Source organism: Phalangium opilio, unplaced genomic scaffold (genome assembly GCF_054372755.1).
Source record: "Phalangium opilio isolate 3A_F unplaced genomic scaffold, DU_Popi_V2 ptg000019l_1, whole genome shotgun sequence".
NCBI lineage: Eukaryota > Metazoa > Arthropoda > Arachnida > Opiliones > Phalangiidae > Phalangium > Phalangium opilio.
In genome coordinates this window covers 3,232,107-3,244,321 of record NW_028324152.1, presented here as the reverse complement: position 1 = coordinate 3,244,321, position 12,215 = coordinate 3,232,107, and the positions used below count along the sequence as shown (strand labels likewise).

Genomic DNA, 12,215 nt, shown 5'->3' with positions numbered 1-12,215 from the left:
ATAGAGATGAAGGTTAATTAAATTCAAATTATTAACTAGCACTCTCGGCAACGGCCATATCATGCTGAAAACACCGGTTCTCGTCCGATCACCGAAGTTAAGCAGCGTCGAGCGCAGTCAGTACTTGGGAACACTGCGTGTTGTTAGCTTTTTCCTTTTTGTTTCTTCTTTTAAATTCCACCAGATATGAAAAAAGCAAACATATCTTCCTTTTTGTTATGGTTTTATAAAGATGAAGGTGAATTAAATTCAAATTATTAACTAGCACTCTCGGCAACGGCCATATCACGCTGAATACACCGGTTCTCGTCCGATCACCGAAGTTAAGCAGCGTCGAGCGCAGTCAGTACTTGGGAACACTGCGTGCCGTTGGCTTTTTCCTTTGTGTTTCCTCTTTTAATTTCCACCAGATATGAAAAAAGCAAACATATCTTCTTTTTGTTATTGTTTTATAAAGATGAGATGAATTAAATTCAAATTATTAACTAGCACTCTCGGCAACGGCCATATCATGCTGAAAACACCGGTTCTCGTCCGATCACCGAAGTTAAGCAGGGTCGAGCGCAGTCAGTATGGGAGGGAGACCACTTAGGAACACTGCGTGCCGTTGGTTTTTTCACTTTTTTTTCTTCTTTTAAATTCCAATAGATATGAAAAAAGCAAACATATTTTCTTTTTGTTATTGTTTTAAAAAGATGAAGGTTAATTTGTCTCACTTAATTTAAATTCGAATTATTAACTAGCACTCTCGGCAACGGCCATATCATGCTGAAAACACCGGTTCTCGTCCGATCACCGAAGTTAAGCAGCGTCGAGCGCAGTCAGTACTTGGGAGGGAGACCACTTAGGAACACTGCGTGCCGTTGGCTTTGTCACTTTTTTTCCTCTTTTAAAATCCAATAGATATGAAAAAAGCAAACATATTTTCATTTTGTTATTGCTTTAGAAAAGATGAAGGTTAATTTGTCTCACTTAATTTAAATTCGAATTATTAACTAGCACTCTCGGCAACGGCCATATCACGCTGAATACACCGGTTCTCGTCCGATCACCGAAGTTAAGCAGCGTCGAGCGCAGTCAGTACTTGGGAACACTGCGTGCCGTTGGCTTTTTCCTTTGCGTTTCCTCTTTTAATTTCCACCAGATATGAAAAAAGCAAACATATCTTCTTTTTGTTATTGTTTTATAAAGATGAGATGAATTAAATTCAAATTATTAACTTACACTCTCGGCAACGGCCATATCATGCTGAAAACGCCGGTTCTCGTCCGATCACCGAAGTTATGCAGCTTTAAGCGCAGTCAGTACTTGGGAGGGAGACCACTTAGGAACACTGCGTGCCGTTGGCTTTTTCACTTTTTTTTCCTCTTTTAAAATCCAATAGATATGAAAAAAGCAAACATATTTTCATTTTGTTATTGCTTTAGAAAAGATGAAGGTTAATTTGTCTCACTTAATTTAAATTCGAATTATTAACTAGCACTCTCGGCAACGGCCATATCATGCTGAAAACACCGATTCTCGTCCGATCACCGAAGTTAAGCAGCGTCGAGCGCAGTCAGTACGTGGGAACACTGCGTGCCGTTAGCTTTTGCCTTTTTGTTTCCTCTTTTAAATTCCACCAGATATGAAAAAAGCAAACATATCTTCTTTTTGTTATTGTTTTATAGAGATGAAGGTTAATTAAATTCAAATTATTAACTAGCACTCTCGGCAACGGCCATATCATGCTGAAAACACCGGTTCTCGTCCGATCACCGAAGTTAAGCAGCGTCGAGCGCAGTCAGTACTTGGGAACACTGCGTGTTGTTAGCTTTTTCCTTTTTGTTTCTTCTTTTAAATTCCACCAGATATGAAAAAAGCAAACATATCTTCCTTTTTGTTATGGTTTTATAAAGATGAAGGTGAATTAAATTCAAATTATTAACTAGCACTCTCGGCAACGGCCATATCACGCTGAATACACCGGTTCTCGTCCGATCACCGAAGTTAAGCAGCGTCGAGCGCAGTCAGTACTTGGGAACACTGCGTGCCGTTGGCTTTTTCCTTCGTGTTTCCTCTTTTAATTTCCACCAGATATGAAAAAAGCAAACATATCTTCTTTTTGTTATTGTTTTATAAAGATGAGATGAATTAAATTCAAATTATTAACTAGCACTCTCGGCAACGGCCATATCATGCTGAAAACACCGGTTCTCGTCCGATCACCGAAGTTAAGCAGCGTCGAGCGCAGTCAGTACTTGGGAGGGAGACCACTTAGGAACACTGCGTGCCGTTGGCTTTGTCACTTTTTTTCCTCTTTTAAAATCCAATAGATATGAAAAAAGCAAACATATTTTCATTTTGTTATTGCTTTAGAAAAGATGAAGGTTAATTTGTCTCACTTAATTTAAATTCGAATTATTAACTAGCACTCTCGGCAACGGCCATATCATGCTGAAAACACCGGTTCTCGTCCGATCACCGAAGTTAAGCAGCGTCGAGCGCAGTCAGTACGTGGGAACACTGCGTGCCGTTAGCTTTTGCCTTTTTGTTTCCTCTTTTAAATTCCACCAGATATGAAAAAAGCAAACATATCTTCTTTTTGTTATTGTTTTATAGAGATGAAGGTTAATTAAATTCAAATTATTAACTAGCACTCTCGGCAACGGCCATATCACGCTGAATACACCGGTTCTCGTCCGATCACCGAAGTTAAGCAGCGTCGAGCGCAGTCAGTACTTGGGAACACTTCGTGCCGTTGGCTTTTTCCTTCGTGTTTCCTCTTTTAATTTCCACCAGATATGAAAAAAGCAAACATATCTTCTTTTTGTTATTGTTTTATAAAGATGAGATGAATTAAAATCAAATTATTAACTAGCACTCTCGGCAACGGCCATATCATGCTGAAAACACCGGTTCTCGTCTGATCACCGAAGTTAAGCAGCGTCGAGCGCAGTCAGTACTTGGGAGGGAGACCACTTAGGAACACTGCGTGCCGTTGGCTTTTTCACTTTTTTTTCCTCTTTTAAAATCCAATAGATATGAAAAAAGCAAACATATTTTCATTTTTTTATTGTTTTAAAAAGATGAAGGTTAATTTGTCTCACTTAATTTAAATTCGAATTATTAACTAGCACTCTCGGCAACGGCCATATCATGCTGAAAACACCGGTTCTCGTCCGATCACCGAAGTTAAGCAGCGTCGAGCGCAGTCAGTACTTGGAAACAATGCGTGCCGTTATCTTTTTCCTTTATGTTTCCTCTTTTAAATTCCACCAGATATGAAAAAACAAAACTTATCTTCATTTTGTTATTGTTTTATAAAGATGAAGGTTAATTAAATTCAAATTATTAACTAGCACTCTCGGCAACGGCCATATCACGCTGAATACATTGGTTCTCGTCCGATCACCGAAGTTAAGCAGCGTCGAGCGCAGTCAGTACTTGGGAACACTGCGTGCCGTTGGCTTTTTCCTTTTTGTTTCCTCTTTTAATTTCCACCAGATATGAAAAAAGCAAACATATCTTCTTTTTGTTATTGTTTTATAAAGAGGAAGGTTAATTAAATTCAAATTATTAACTAGCACTCTCGGCAACGGCCATGTCACGCTGAATACACCGGTTCTCGTCCGATCACCGAAGTTAAGCAGCGTCGAGCGCAGTCAGTACTTGGGAACACTGCGTCTCGTTGGCTTTTTCCTTTTTGTTTCCTCTTTTAATTTCCACCAGATATGAAAAAATTAAACATATCTTCCTTTTGTTATTGTTTTATAAAGATGAAGGTTAATTAAATTCAAATTATTAACTAGCACTCTCGGCAACGGCCATATCACGCTGAATACACCGGTTCTCGTCCGATCACCGAAGTTAAGCAGCGTCGAGCGCAGTCAGTACTTGGGAACACTGCGTGTTGTTAGCTTTTTCCTTTTTGTTTCTTCTTTTAAATTCCACCAGATATGAAAAAAGCAAACATATCTTCCTTTTTGTTATGGTTTTATAAAGATGAAGGTGAATTAAATTCAAATTATTAACTAGCACTCTCGGAAACGGCCATATCACGCTGAATACACCGGTTCTCGTCCGATCACCGAAGTTAAGCAGCGTCGAGCGCAGTCAGTACTTGGGAACACTGCGTGCCGTTGGCTTTTTCCTTCGTGTTTCCTCTTTTAATTTCCACCAGATATGAAAAAAGCAAACATATCTTCTTTTTGTTATTGTTTTATAAAGATGAGATGAATTAAATTCAAATTATTAACTAGCACTCTCGGCAACGGCCATATCATGCTGAAAACACCGGTTCTCGTCCGATCACCGAAGTTAAGCAGCGTCGAGCGCAGTCAGTACTTGGGAGGGAGACCACTTAGGAACACTGCGTGCCGTTGGCTTTGTCACTTTTTATCCTCTTTTAAAATCCAATAGATATGAAAAAAGCAAACATATTTTCATTTTGTTATTGCTTTAGAAAAGATGAAGGTTAATTTGTCTCACTTAATTTAAATTCGAATTATTAACTAGCACTCTCGGCAACGGCCATATCATGCTGAAAACACCGGTTCTCGTCCGATCACCGAAGTTAAGCAGAGTCGAGCGCAGTCAGTACGTGGGAACACTGCGTGCCGTTAGCTTTTGCCTTTTTGTTTCCTCTTTTAAATTCCACCAGATATGAAAAAAGCAAACATATCTTCTTTTTGTTATTGTTTTATAGAGATGAAGGTTAATTAAATTCAAATTATTAACTAGCACTCTCGGCAACGGCCATATCACGCTGAATACACCGGTTCTCGTCCGATCACCGAAGTTAAGCAGCGTCGAGCGCAGTCAGTACTTGGGAACACTGCGTGCCGTTGGCTTTTTCCTTCGTGTTTCCTCTTTTAATTTCCACCAGATATGAAAAAAGCAAACATATCTTCTTTTTGTTATTGTTTTATAAAGATGAGATGAATTAAATTCAAATTATTAACTAGCACTCTCGGCAACGGCCATATCATGCTGAAAACACCGGTTCTCGTCCGATCACCGAAGTTAAGCAGCGTCGAGCGCAGTCAGTACTTGGGAGGGAGACCACTTAGGAACACTGCGTGCCGTTGGCTTTGTCACTTTTTATCCTCTTTTAAAATCCAATAGATATGAAAAAAGCAAACATATTTTCATTTTGTTATTGCTTTAGAAAAGATGAAGGTTAATTTGTCTCACTTAATTTAAATTCGAATTATTAACTAGCACTCTCGGCAACGGCCATATCATGCTGAAAACACCGGTTCTCGTCCGATCACCGAAGTTAAGCAGCGTCGAGCGCAGTCAGTACGTGGGAACACTGCGTGCCGTTAGCTTTTGCCTTTTTGTTTCCTCTTTTAAATTCCACCAGATATGAAAAAAGCAAACATATCTTCTTTTTGTTATTGTTTTATAGAGATGAAGGTTAATTAAATTCAAATTATTAACTAGCACTCTCGGCAACGGCCATATCACGCTGAATACACCGGTTCTCGTCCGATCACCGAAGTTAAGCAGCGTCGAGCGCAGTCAGTACTTGGGAACACTGCGTGCCGTTGGCTTTTTCCTTCGTGTTTCCTCTTTTAATTTCCATCAGATATGAAAAAAGCAAACATATCTTCTTTTTGTTATTGTTTTATAAAGATGAGATGAATTAAAATCAAATTATTAACTAGCACTCTCGGCAACGGCCATATCATGCTGAAAACACCGGTTCTCGTCTGATCACCGAAGTTAAGCAGCGTCGAGCGCAGTCAGTACTTGGGAGGGAGACCACTTAGGAACACTGCGTGCCGTTGGCTTTGTCACTTTTTTTCCTCTTTTAAAATCCAATTGATATGAAAAAAGCAAACATATTTTCATTTTGTTATTGCTTTAAAAAGATGAAGGTTAATTTGTCTCACTTAATTTAAATTCGAATTATTAACTAGCACTCTCGGCAACGGCCATATCATGCTGAAAACACCGGTTCTCGTCCGATCACCGAAGTTAAGCAGCGTCGAGCGCAGTCAGTACGTGGGAACACTGCGTGCCGTTAGCTTTTTCCTTTTTGTTTCCTCTTTTAAATTCCACCAGATATGAAAAAAGCAAACATATCTTCTTTTTGTTATTGTTTTATAGAGATGAAGGTTAATTAAATTCAAATTATTAACTAGCGATCTCGGCAAAGGCCATATCACGCTGAATACACCGGTTCTCGTCCGATCACCGAAGTTAAGCAGCGTCGAGCGCAGTCAGTACTTGGGAACACTGCGTGCCGTTGGCTTTTTCCTTTGCGTTTCCTCTTTTAATTTCCACCAGATATGAAAAAAGCAAACATATCTTCTTTTTGTTATTGTTTTATAAAGATGAGATGAATTAAATTCAAATTATTAACTTACACTCTCGGCAACGGCCATATCATGCTAAAAACGCCGGTTCTCGTCCGATCACCGAAGTTAAGCAGCTTTAAACGCAGTCAGTACTTGGGAGGGAGACCACTTAGGAACACTGCGTGCCGTTGGCTTTTTCACTTTTTTTTCCTCTTTTAAAATCCAATAGATATGAAAAAAGCAAACATATTTTCATTTTGTTATTGCTTTAGAAAAGATGAAGGTTAATTTGTCTCACTTAATTTAAATTCGAATTATTAACTAGCACTCTCGGCAACGGCCATATCATGCTGAAAACACCGGTTCTCGTCCGATCACCGAAGTTAAGCAGCGTCGAGCGCAGTCAGTACGTGGGAACACTGCGTGCCGTTAGCTTTTGCCTTTTTGTTTCCTCTTTTAAATTCCACCAGATATGAAAAAAGCAAACATATCTTCTTTTTGTTATTGTTTTATAGAGATGAAGGTTAATTAAATTCAAATTATTAACTAGCACTCTCGGCAACGGCCATATCACGCTGAATACACCGGTTCTCGTCCGATCACCGAAGTTAAGCAGCGTCGAGCGCAGTCAGTACTTGGGAACACTGCGTGCCGTTGGCTTTTTCCTTTGTGTTTCCTCTTTTAATTTCCACCAGATATGAAAAAAGCAAACATATCTTCTTTTTGTTATTGTTTTATAAAGATGAGATGAATTAAATTCAAATTATTAGCTAGCACTCTCGGCAACGGCCATATCATGCTGAAAACACTGGTTCTCGTCCGATCACCGAAGTTAAGCAGGGTCCAGCGCAGTCAATATGGGAGGGAGACCACTTAGGAACACTGCGTGCTGTTGGTTTTTTCACTTTTTTTTCTTCTTTTAAATTCCAATAGATATGAAAAAAGCAAACATATTTTCTTTTTGTTATTTTCTTAAAAAGATGAAGGTTAATTTGTCTCACTTAATTTAAATTCGAATTATTAACTAGCACTCTCGGCAACGGCCATATCATGCTGAAAACACCGGTTCTCGTCCGATCACCGAAGTTAAGCAGCGTCGAGCGCAGTCAGTACGTGGGAACACTGCGTGCCGTTAGCTTTTGCCTTTTTGTTTCCTCTTTTAAATTCCACCAGATATGAAAAAAGCAAACATATCTTCTTTTTGTTATTGTTTTATAGAGATGAAGGTTAATTAAATTCAAATTATTAACTAGCACTCTCGGCAACGGCCATATCACGCTGAATACACCGGTTCTCGTCCGATCACCGAAGTTAAGCAGCGTCGAGCGCAGTCAGTACTTGGGAGCACTGCGTGCCGTTGGCTTTTTCCTTCGTGTTTCCTCTTTTAATTTCCACCAGATATGAAAAAAGCAAACATATCTTCTTTTTGTTATTGTTTTATAAAGATGAGTTGAATTAAAATCAAATTATTAACTAGCACTCTCGGCAACGGCCATATCATGCTGAAAACACCGGTTCTCGTCTGATCACTGAAGTTAAGCAGCGTCGAGCGCAGTCAGTACTTGGGAGGGAGACCACTTAGGAACACTGCGTGCCGTTGGCTTTGTCACTTTTTTTCCTCTTTTAAAATCCAATTGATATGAAAAAAGCAAACATATTTTCATTTTGTTATTGCTTTAAAAAGATGAAGGTTAATTTGTCTCACTTAATTTAAATTCGACTTATTAACTAGCACTCTCGGCAACGGCCATATCATGCTGAAAACACCGGTTCTCGTCCGATCACCGAAGTTAAGCAGCGTCGAGCGCAGTCAGTACGTGGGAACACTGCGTGCCGTTAGCTTTTTCCTTTTTGTTTCCTCTTTTAAATTCCACCAGATATGAAAAAAGCAAACATATCTTCTTTTTGTTATTGTTTTATAGAGATGAAGGTTAATTAAATTCAAATTATTAACTAGCGATCTCGGCAACGGCCATATCACGCTGAATACACCGGTTCTCGTCCGATCACCGAAGTTAAGCAGCGTCGAGCGCAGTCAGTACTTGGGAACACTGCGTGCCGTTGGCTTTTTCCTTTGCGTTTCCTCTTTTAATTTCCACCAGATATGAAAAAAGCAAACATATCTTCTTTTTGTTATTGTTTTATAAAGATGAGATGAATTAAATTCAAATTATTAACTTACACTCTCGGCAACGGCCATATCATGCTGAAAACGCCGGTTCTCGTCCGATCACCGAAGTTAAGCAGCTTTAAGCGCAGTCAGTACTTGGGAGGGAGACCACTTAGGAACACTGCGTGCCGTTGGCTTTTTCACTTTTTTTTCCTCTTTTAAAATCCAATAGATATGAAAAAAGCAAACATATTTTCATTTTGTTATTGCTTTAGAAAAGATGAAGGTTAATTTGTCTCACTTAATTTAAATTCGAATTATTAACTAGCACTCTCGGCAACGGCCATATCATGCTGAAAACACCGGTTCTCGTCCGATCACCGAAGTTAAGCAGCGTCGAGCGCAGTCAGTACGTGGGAACACTGCGTGCCGTTAGCTTTTGCCTTTTTTTTCCTCTTTTAAATTCCACCAGATATGAAAAAAGCAAACATATCTTCTTTTTGTTATTGTTTTATAGAGATGAAAGTTAATTAAATTCAAATTATTAACTAGCACTCTCGGCAACGGCCATATCACGCTGAATACACCGGTTCTCGTCCGATCACCGAAGTTAAGCAGCGTCGAGCGCAGTCAGTACTTGGGAACACTGCGTGCCGTTGGCTTTTTCCTTTGTGTTTCCTCTTTTAATTTCCACCAGATATGAAAAAAGCAAACATATCTTCTTTTTGTTATTGTTTTATAAAGATGAGATGAATTAAATTCAAATTATTAACTAGCACTCTCGGCAACGGCCATATCATGCTGAAAACACAGGTTCTCGTCCGATCACCGAAGTTAACCAGCGTCGAGCGCAGTCAGTACTTGGGAGGGAGACCACTTAGGAACACTGCGTGCCGTTGGCTTAGTCACTTTTTTCCCTCTTTTAAAATCCAATTGATATGAAAAAAGCAAACATATTTTCATTTTGTTATTGCTTTAAAAAGATGAAGGTTAATTTGTCTCACTTAATTTAAATTCGAATTATTAACTAGCACTCTCGGCAGCGGCCATATCATGCTGAAAACACCGGTTCTCGTCCGATCACCGAAGTTAAGCAGCGTCGAGCGCAGTCAGTACGTGGGAACACTGCGTGCCGTTAGCTTTTTCCTTTTTGTTTCCTCTTTTAATTTCCACCAGATATGAAAAAAGCAAACATATCTTCTTTTTGTTATTGTTTTATAAAGATGAGATGAATTAAATTCAAATTATTAACTTACACTCTCGGCAACGGCCATATCATGCTGAAAACGCCCGTTCTCGTCCGATCACCGAAGTTAGGCAGCTTCAAGCGCAGTCAGTACTTGGGAGGGAGACCACTTAGGAACACTGCGTGCCGTTGGCTTTTTCACTTTTTTTTCCTCTTTTAAAATCCAATAGATATGAAAAAAGCAAACATATTTTCATTTTGTTATTGTTTTAAAAATATGAAGGTTAATTTGTCTCACTTAATTTAAATTCGAATTATTAACTAGCACTCTCGGCAAGGGCCATATCATGCTGAAAACACCGGTTCTCGTCCGATCACCGAAGTTAAGCAGCGTCGAGCGCAGTCAGTACTTGGGAACACTGCGTGTTGTTAGCTTTATCCTTTTTGTTTCCTCTTTTAAATTCCACCAGATATGAAAAAAGCAAACATATCTTCTTTTTGTTATTGTTTTATAAAGATGAAGGTTAATTAAATTCAAATTATTAACTAGCACTCTCGGCAACGGCCATATCACGCTGAATACACCGGTTCTCGTCCGATCACCGAAGTTAAGCAGCGTCGAGCGCAGTCAGTACTTGGGAACACTGCGTGTTGTTAGCTTTTTCCTTTTTGTTTCTTCTTTTAAATTCCACCAGATGTGAAAAAAGCAAACATATCTTCCTTTTTGTTATGGTTTTATAAAGATGAAGGTGAATTAAATTCAAATTATTAACTAGCACTCTCGGCAACGGCCATATCACGCTGAATACACCGGTTCTCGTCCGATCACCGAAGTTAAGCAGCGTCGAGCGCAGTCAGTACTTGGGAACACTGCGTGCCGTTGGCTTTTTCCTTCGTGTTTCCTCTTTTAATTTCCACCAGATATGAAAAAAGCAAACATATCTTCTTTTTGTTATTGTTTTATAAAGATGAGATGAATTAAATTCAAATTATTAACTAGCACTCTCGGCAACGGCCATATCATGCTGAAAACACCGGTTCTCGTCCGATCACCGAAGTTAAGCAGCGTCGAGCGCAGTCAGTACTTGGGAGGGAGACCACTTAGGAACACTGCGTGCCGTTGGCTTTGTCACTTTTTTTCCTCTTTTAAAATCCAATAGATATGAAAAAAGCAAACATATTTTCATTTTGTTATTGCTTTAGAAAAGATGAAGGTTAATTTGTCTCACTTAATTTAAATTCGAATTATTAACTAGCACTCTCGGCAACGGCCATATCATGCTGAAAACACCGGTTCTCGTCCGATCACCGAAGTTAAGCAGCGTCGAGCGCAGTCAGTACGTGGGAACACTGCGTGCCGTTAGCTTTTTCCTTTTTGTTTCCTCATTTAAATTCCACCAGATATGAAAAAAGCAAACATATCTTCTTTTTGTTATTGTTTTATAGAGATGAAGGTTAATTAAATTCAAATTATTAACTAGCGATCTCGGCAACGGCCATATCACGCTGAATACACCGGTTCTCGTCCGATCACCGAAGTTAAGCAGCGTCGAGCGCAGTCAGTACTTGGGAACACTGCGTGCCGTTGGCTTTTTCCTTTGCGTTTCCTCTTTTAATTTCCACCAGATATGAAAAAAGCAAACATATCTTCTTTTTGTTATTGTTTTATAAAGATGAGATGAATTAAATTCAAATTATTAACTAGCATTCTCGGCAACGGCCATATCATGCTGAAAACACAGGTTCTCGTCCGATCACCGAAGTTAAGCAGCGTCGAGCGCAGTCAGTACTTGGGAGGGAGACCACTTAGGAACACTGCGTGCCGTTGGCTTTGTCACTTTTTTTCCTCTTTTAAAATCCAATTGATATGAAAAAAGCAAACATATTTTCATTTTGTTATTGCTTTAAAAAGATGAAGGTTAATTTGTCTCACTTAATTTAAATTCGAATTATTAACTAGCACTCTCGGCAGCGGCCATATCATGCTGAAAACACCGGTTCTCGTCCGATCACCGAAGTTAAGCAGCGTCGAGAGCAGTCAGTACGTGGGAACACTGCGTGCCGTTAGCTTTTTCCTTTTTGTTTCCTCTTTTAATTTCCACCAGATATGAAAAAAGCAAATATATCTTCTTTTTGTTATTGTTTTATAAAGATGAGATGAATTAAATTCAAATTATTAACTTACACTCTCGGCAACGGCCATATCATGCTGAAAACGCCGGTTCTCGTCCGATCACCGAAGTTAAGCAGCGTCGAGCGCAGTCAGTACTTGGGAACACTGCGTGTTGTTAGCTTTATCCTTTTTGTTTCCTCTTTTAAATTCCACCAGATATGAAAAAAGCAAACATATCTTCTTTTTGTTATTGTTTTATAAAGATGAAGGTTAATTAAATTCAAATTATTAACTAGCACTCTCGGCAACGGCCATATCACGCTGAATACACCGGTTCTCGTCCGATCACCGAAGTTAAGCAGCGTCGAGCGCAGTCAGTACTTGGGAACACTGCGTGTTGTTAGCTTTTTCCTTTTTGTTTCTTCTTTTAAATTCCACCAGATATGAAAAAAGCAAACATATCTTCATTTTTGTTATGGTTTTATAAAGATGAAGGTGAATTAAATTCAAATTATTAAC

General features: G+C 39.1%; 7 non-coding genes and 39 pseudogenes across 7 annotated transcripts; all 46 read left to right on the top strand.

The window, feature by feature from the left end:
- Positions 1-46: 46 nt before the first annotated feature.
- Positions 47-149, top strand: LOC149699145 (5S ribosomal RNA; annotated as a pseudogene).
- Positions 150-272: 123 nt separating this feature from the next.
- On the top strand, positions 273-375 carry LOC149699144 (5S ribosomal RNA; annotated as a pseudogene).
- A 121-nt stretch (positions 376-496) lies between these two features.
- Positions 497-613, top strand: LOC149699143 (5S ribosomal RNA; annotated as a pseudogene).
- A 137-nt stretch (positions 614-750) lies between these two features.
- Positions 751-869, top strand: LOC149699142 (5S ribosomal RNA). The gene has a single exon (XR_016382110.1). It is a non-coding gene; the product is annotated as a 5S ribosomal RNA (ribosomal RNA).
- Positions 870-1,006: 137 nt separating this feature from the next.
- On the top strand, positions 1,007-1,109 carry LOC149699141 (5S ribosomal RNA; annotated as a pseudogene).
- A 121-nt stretch (positions 1,110-1,230) lies between these two features.
- LOC149699140 (5S ribosomal RNA) lies at positions 1,231-1,349 on the top strand (annotated as a pseudogene).
- Positions 1,350-1,712: 363 nt separating this feature from the next.
- Positions 1,713-1,815, top strand: LOC149699139 (5S ribosomal RNA; annotated as a pseudogene).
- Positions 1,816-1,938: 123 nt separating this feature from the next.
- LOC149699138 (5S ribosomal RNA) lies at positions 1,939-2,041 on the top strand (annotated as a pseudogene).
- Positions 2,042-2,162: 121 nt separating this feature from the next.
- LOC149699137 (5S ribosomal RNA) lies at positions 2,163-2,281 on the top strand. The gene has a single exon (XR_016382109.1). It is a non-coding gene; the product is annotated as a 5S ribosomal RNA (ribosomal RNA).
- A 137-nt stretch (positions 2,282-2,418) lies between these two features.
- Positions 2,419-2,521, top strand: LOC149699136 (5S ribosomal RNA; annotated as a pseudogene).
- A 122-nt stretch (positions 2,522-2,643) lies between these two features.
- On the top strand, positions 2,644-2,746 carry LOC149699135 (5S ribosomal RNA; annotated as a pseudogene).
- A 121-nt stretch (positions 2,747-2,867) lies between these two features.
- Positions 2,868-2,986, top strand: LOC149699134 (5S ribosomal RNA). Its single transcript, XR_016382184.1, has one exon. It is a non-coding gene; the product is annotated as a 5S ribosomal RNA (ribosomal RNA).
- A 137-nt stretch (positions 2,987-3,123) lies between these two features.
- LOC149699133 (5S ribosomal RNA) lies at positions 3,124-3,226 on the top strand (annotated as a pseudogene).
- Positions 3,227-3,348: 122 nt separating this feature from the next.
- On the top strand, positions 3,349-3,451 carry LOC149699132 (5S ribosomal RNA; annotated as a pseudogene).
- A 122-nt stretch (positions 3,452-3,573) lies between these two features.
- LOC149699131 (5S ribosomal RNA) lies at positions 3,574-3,676 on the top strand (annotated as a pseudogene).
- A 122-nt stretch (positions 3,677-3,798) lies between these two features.
- On the top strand, positions 3,799-3,901 carry LOC149699130 (5S ribosomal RNA; annotated as a pseudogene).
- A 123-nt stretch (positions 3,902-4,024) lies between these two features.
- LOC149699129 (5S ribosomal RNA) lies at positions 4,025-4,127 on the top strand (annotated as a pseudogene).
- A 121-nt stretch (positions 4,128-4,248) lies between these two features.
- Positions 4,249-4,367, top strand: LOC149699128 (5S ribosomal RNA). The gene has a single exon (XR_016382107.1). It is a non-coding gene; the product is annotated as a 5S ribosomal RNA (ribosomal RNA).
- Positions 4,368-4,729: 362 nt separating this feature from the next.
- On the top strand, positions 4,730-4,832 carry LOC149699127 (5S ribosomal RNA; annotated as a pseudogene).
- A 121-nt stretch (positions 4,833-4,953) lies between these two features.
- LOC149699126 (5S ribosomal RNA) lies at positions 4,954-5,072 on the top strand. The gene has a single exon (XR_016382106.1). It is a non-coding gene; the product is annotated as a 5S ribosomal RNA (ribosomal RNA).
- Positions 5,073-5,209: 137 nt separating this feature from the next.
- On the top strand, positions 5,210-5,312 carry LOC149699125 (5S ribosomal RNA; annotated as a pseudogene).
- A 122-nt stretch (positions 5,313-5,434) lies between these two features.
- On the top strand, positions 5,435-5,537 carry LOC149699124 (5S ribosomal RNA; annotated as a pseudogene).
- Positions 5,538-5,658: 121 nt separating this feature from the next.
- Positions 5,659-5,777, top strand: LOC149699123 (5S ribosomal RNA). Its single transcript, XR_016382183.1, has one exon. It is a non-coding gene; the product is annotated as a 5S ribosomal RNA (ribosomal RNA).
- Positions 5,778-5,913: 136 nt separating this feature from the next.
- Positions 5,914-6,016, top strand: LOC149699122 (5S ribosomal RNA; annotated as a pseudogene).
- Positions 6,017-6,138: 122 nt separating this feature from the next.
- LOC149699121 (5S ribosomal RNA) lies at positions 6,139-6,241 on the top strand (annotated as a pseudogene).
- A 121-nt stretch (positions 6,242-6,362) lies between these two features.
- On the top strand, positions 6,363-6,481 carry LOC149699120 (5S ribosomal RNA; annotated as a pseudogene).
- A 138-nt stretch (positions 6,482-6,619) lies between these two features.
- On the top strand, positions 6,620-6,722 carry LOC149699119 (5S ribosomal RNA; annotated as a pseudogene).
- A 122-nt stretch (positions 6,723-6,844) lies between these two features.
- Positions 6,845-6,947, top strand: LOC149699118 (5S ribosomal RNA; annotated as a pseudogene).
- Positions 6,948-7,322: 375 nt separating this feature from the next.
- LOC149699117 (5S ribosomal RNA) lies at positions 7,323-7,425 on the top strand (annotated as a pseudogene).
- Positions 7,426-7,547: 122 nt separating this feature from the next.
- Positions 7,548-7,650, top strand: LOC149699116 (5S ribosomal RNA; annotated as a pseudogene).
- A 121-nt stretch (positions 7,651-7,771) lies between these two features.
- LOC149699115 (5S ribosomal RNA) lies at positions 7,772-7,890 on the top strand (annotated as a pseudogene).
- Positions 7,891-8,026: 136 nt separating this feature from the next.
- On the top strand, positions 8,027-8,129 carry LOC149699114 (5S ribosomal RNA; annotated as a pseudogene).
- A 122-nt stretch (positions 8,130-8,251) lies between these two features.
- Positions 8,252-8,354, top strand: LOC149699113 (5S ribosomal RNA; annotated as a pseudogene).
- A 121-nt stretch (positions 8,355-8,475) lies between these two features.
- On the top strand, positions 8,476-8,594 carry LOC149699112 (5S ribosomal RNA; annotated as a pseudogene).
- A 138-nt stretch (positions 8,595-8,732) lies between these two features.
- Positions 8,733-8,835, top strand: LOC149699111 (5S ribosomal RNA; annotated as a pseudogene).
- A 121-nt stretch (positions 8,836-8,956) lies between these two features.
- Positions 8,957-9,059, top strand: LOC149699110 (5S ribosomal RNA; annotated as a pseudogene).
- Positions 9,060-9,180: 121 nt separating this feature from the next.
- LOC149699109 (5S ribosomal RNA) lies at positions 9,181-9,299 on the top strand (annotated as a pseudogene).
- A 136-nt stretch (positions 9,300-9,435) lies between these two features.
- Positions 9,436-9,538, top strand: LOC149699108 (5S ribosomal RNA; annotated as a pseudogene).
- A 121-nt stretch (positions 9,539-9,659) lies between these two features.
- On the top strand, positions 9,660-9,778 carry LOC149699107 (5S ribosomal RNA; annotated as a pseudogene).
- Positions 9,779-10,140: 362 nt separating this feature from the next.
- LOC149699106 (5S ribosomal RNA) lies at positions 10,141-10,243 on the top strand (annotated as a pseudogene).
- Positions 10,244-10,366: 123 nt separating this feature from the next.
- On the top strand, positions 10,367-10,469 carry LOC149699105 (5S ribosomal RNA; annotated as a pseudogene).
- A 121-nt stretch (positions 10,470-10,590) lies between these two features.
- Positions 10,591-10,709, top strand: LOC149699104 (5S ribosomal RNA). The gene has a single exon (XR_016382105.1). It is a non-coding gene; the product is annotated as a 5S ribosomal RNA (ribosomal RNA).
- A 137-nt stretch (positions 10,710-10,846) lies between these two features.
- Positions 10,847-10,949, top strand: LOC149699103 (5S ribosomal RNA; annotated as a pseudogene).
- A 122-nt stretch (positions 10,950-11,071) lies between these two features.
- On the top strand, positions 11,072-11,174 carry LOC149699102 (5S ribosomal RNA; annotated as a pseudogene).
- Positions 11,175-11,295: 121 nt separating this feature from the next.
- On the top strand, positions 11,296-11,414 carry LOC149699101 (5S ribosomal RNA; annotated as a pseudogene).
- A 585-nt stretch (positions 11,415-11,999) lies between these two features.
- Positions 12,000-12,102, top strand: LOC149699100 (5S ribosomal RNA; annotated as a pseudogene).
- The last annotated feature ends 113 nt before the right edge of the window (positions 12,103-12,215 follow it).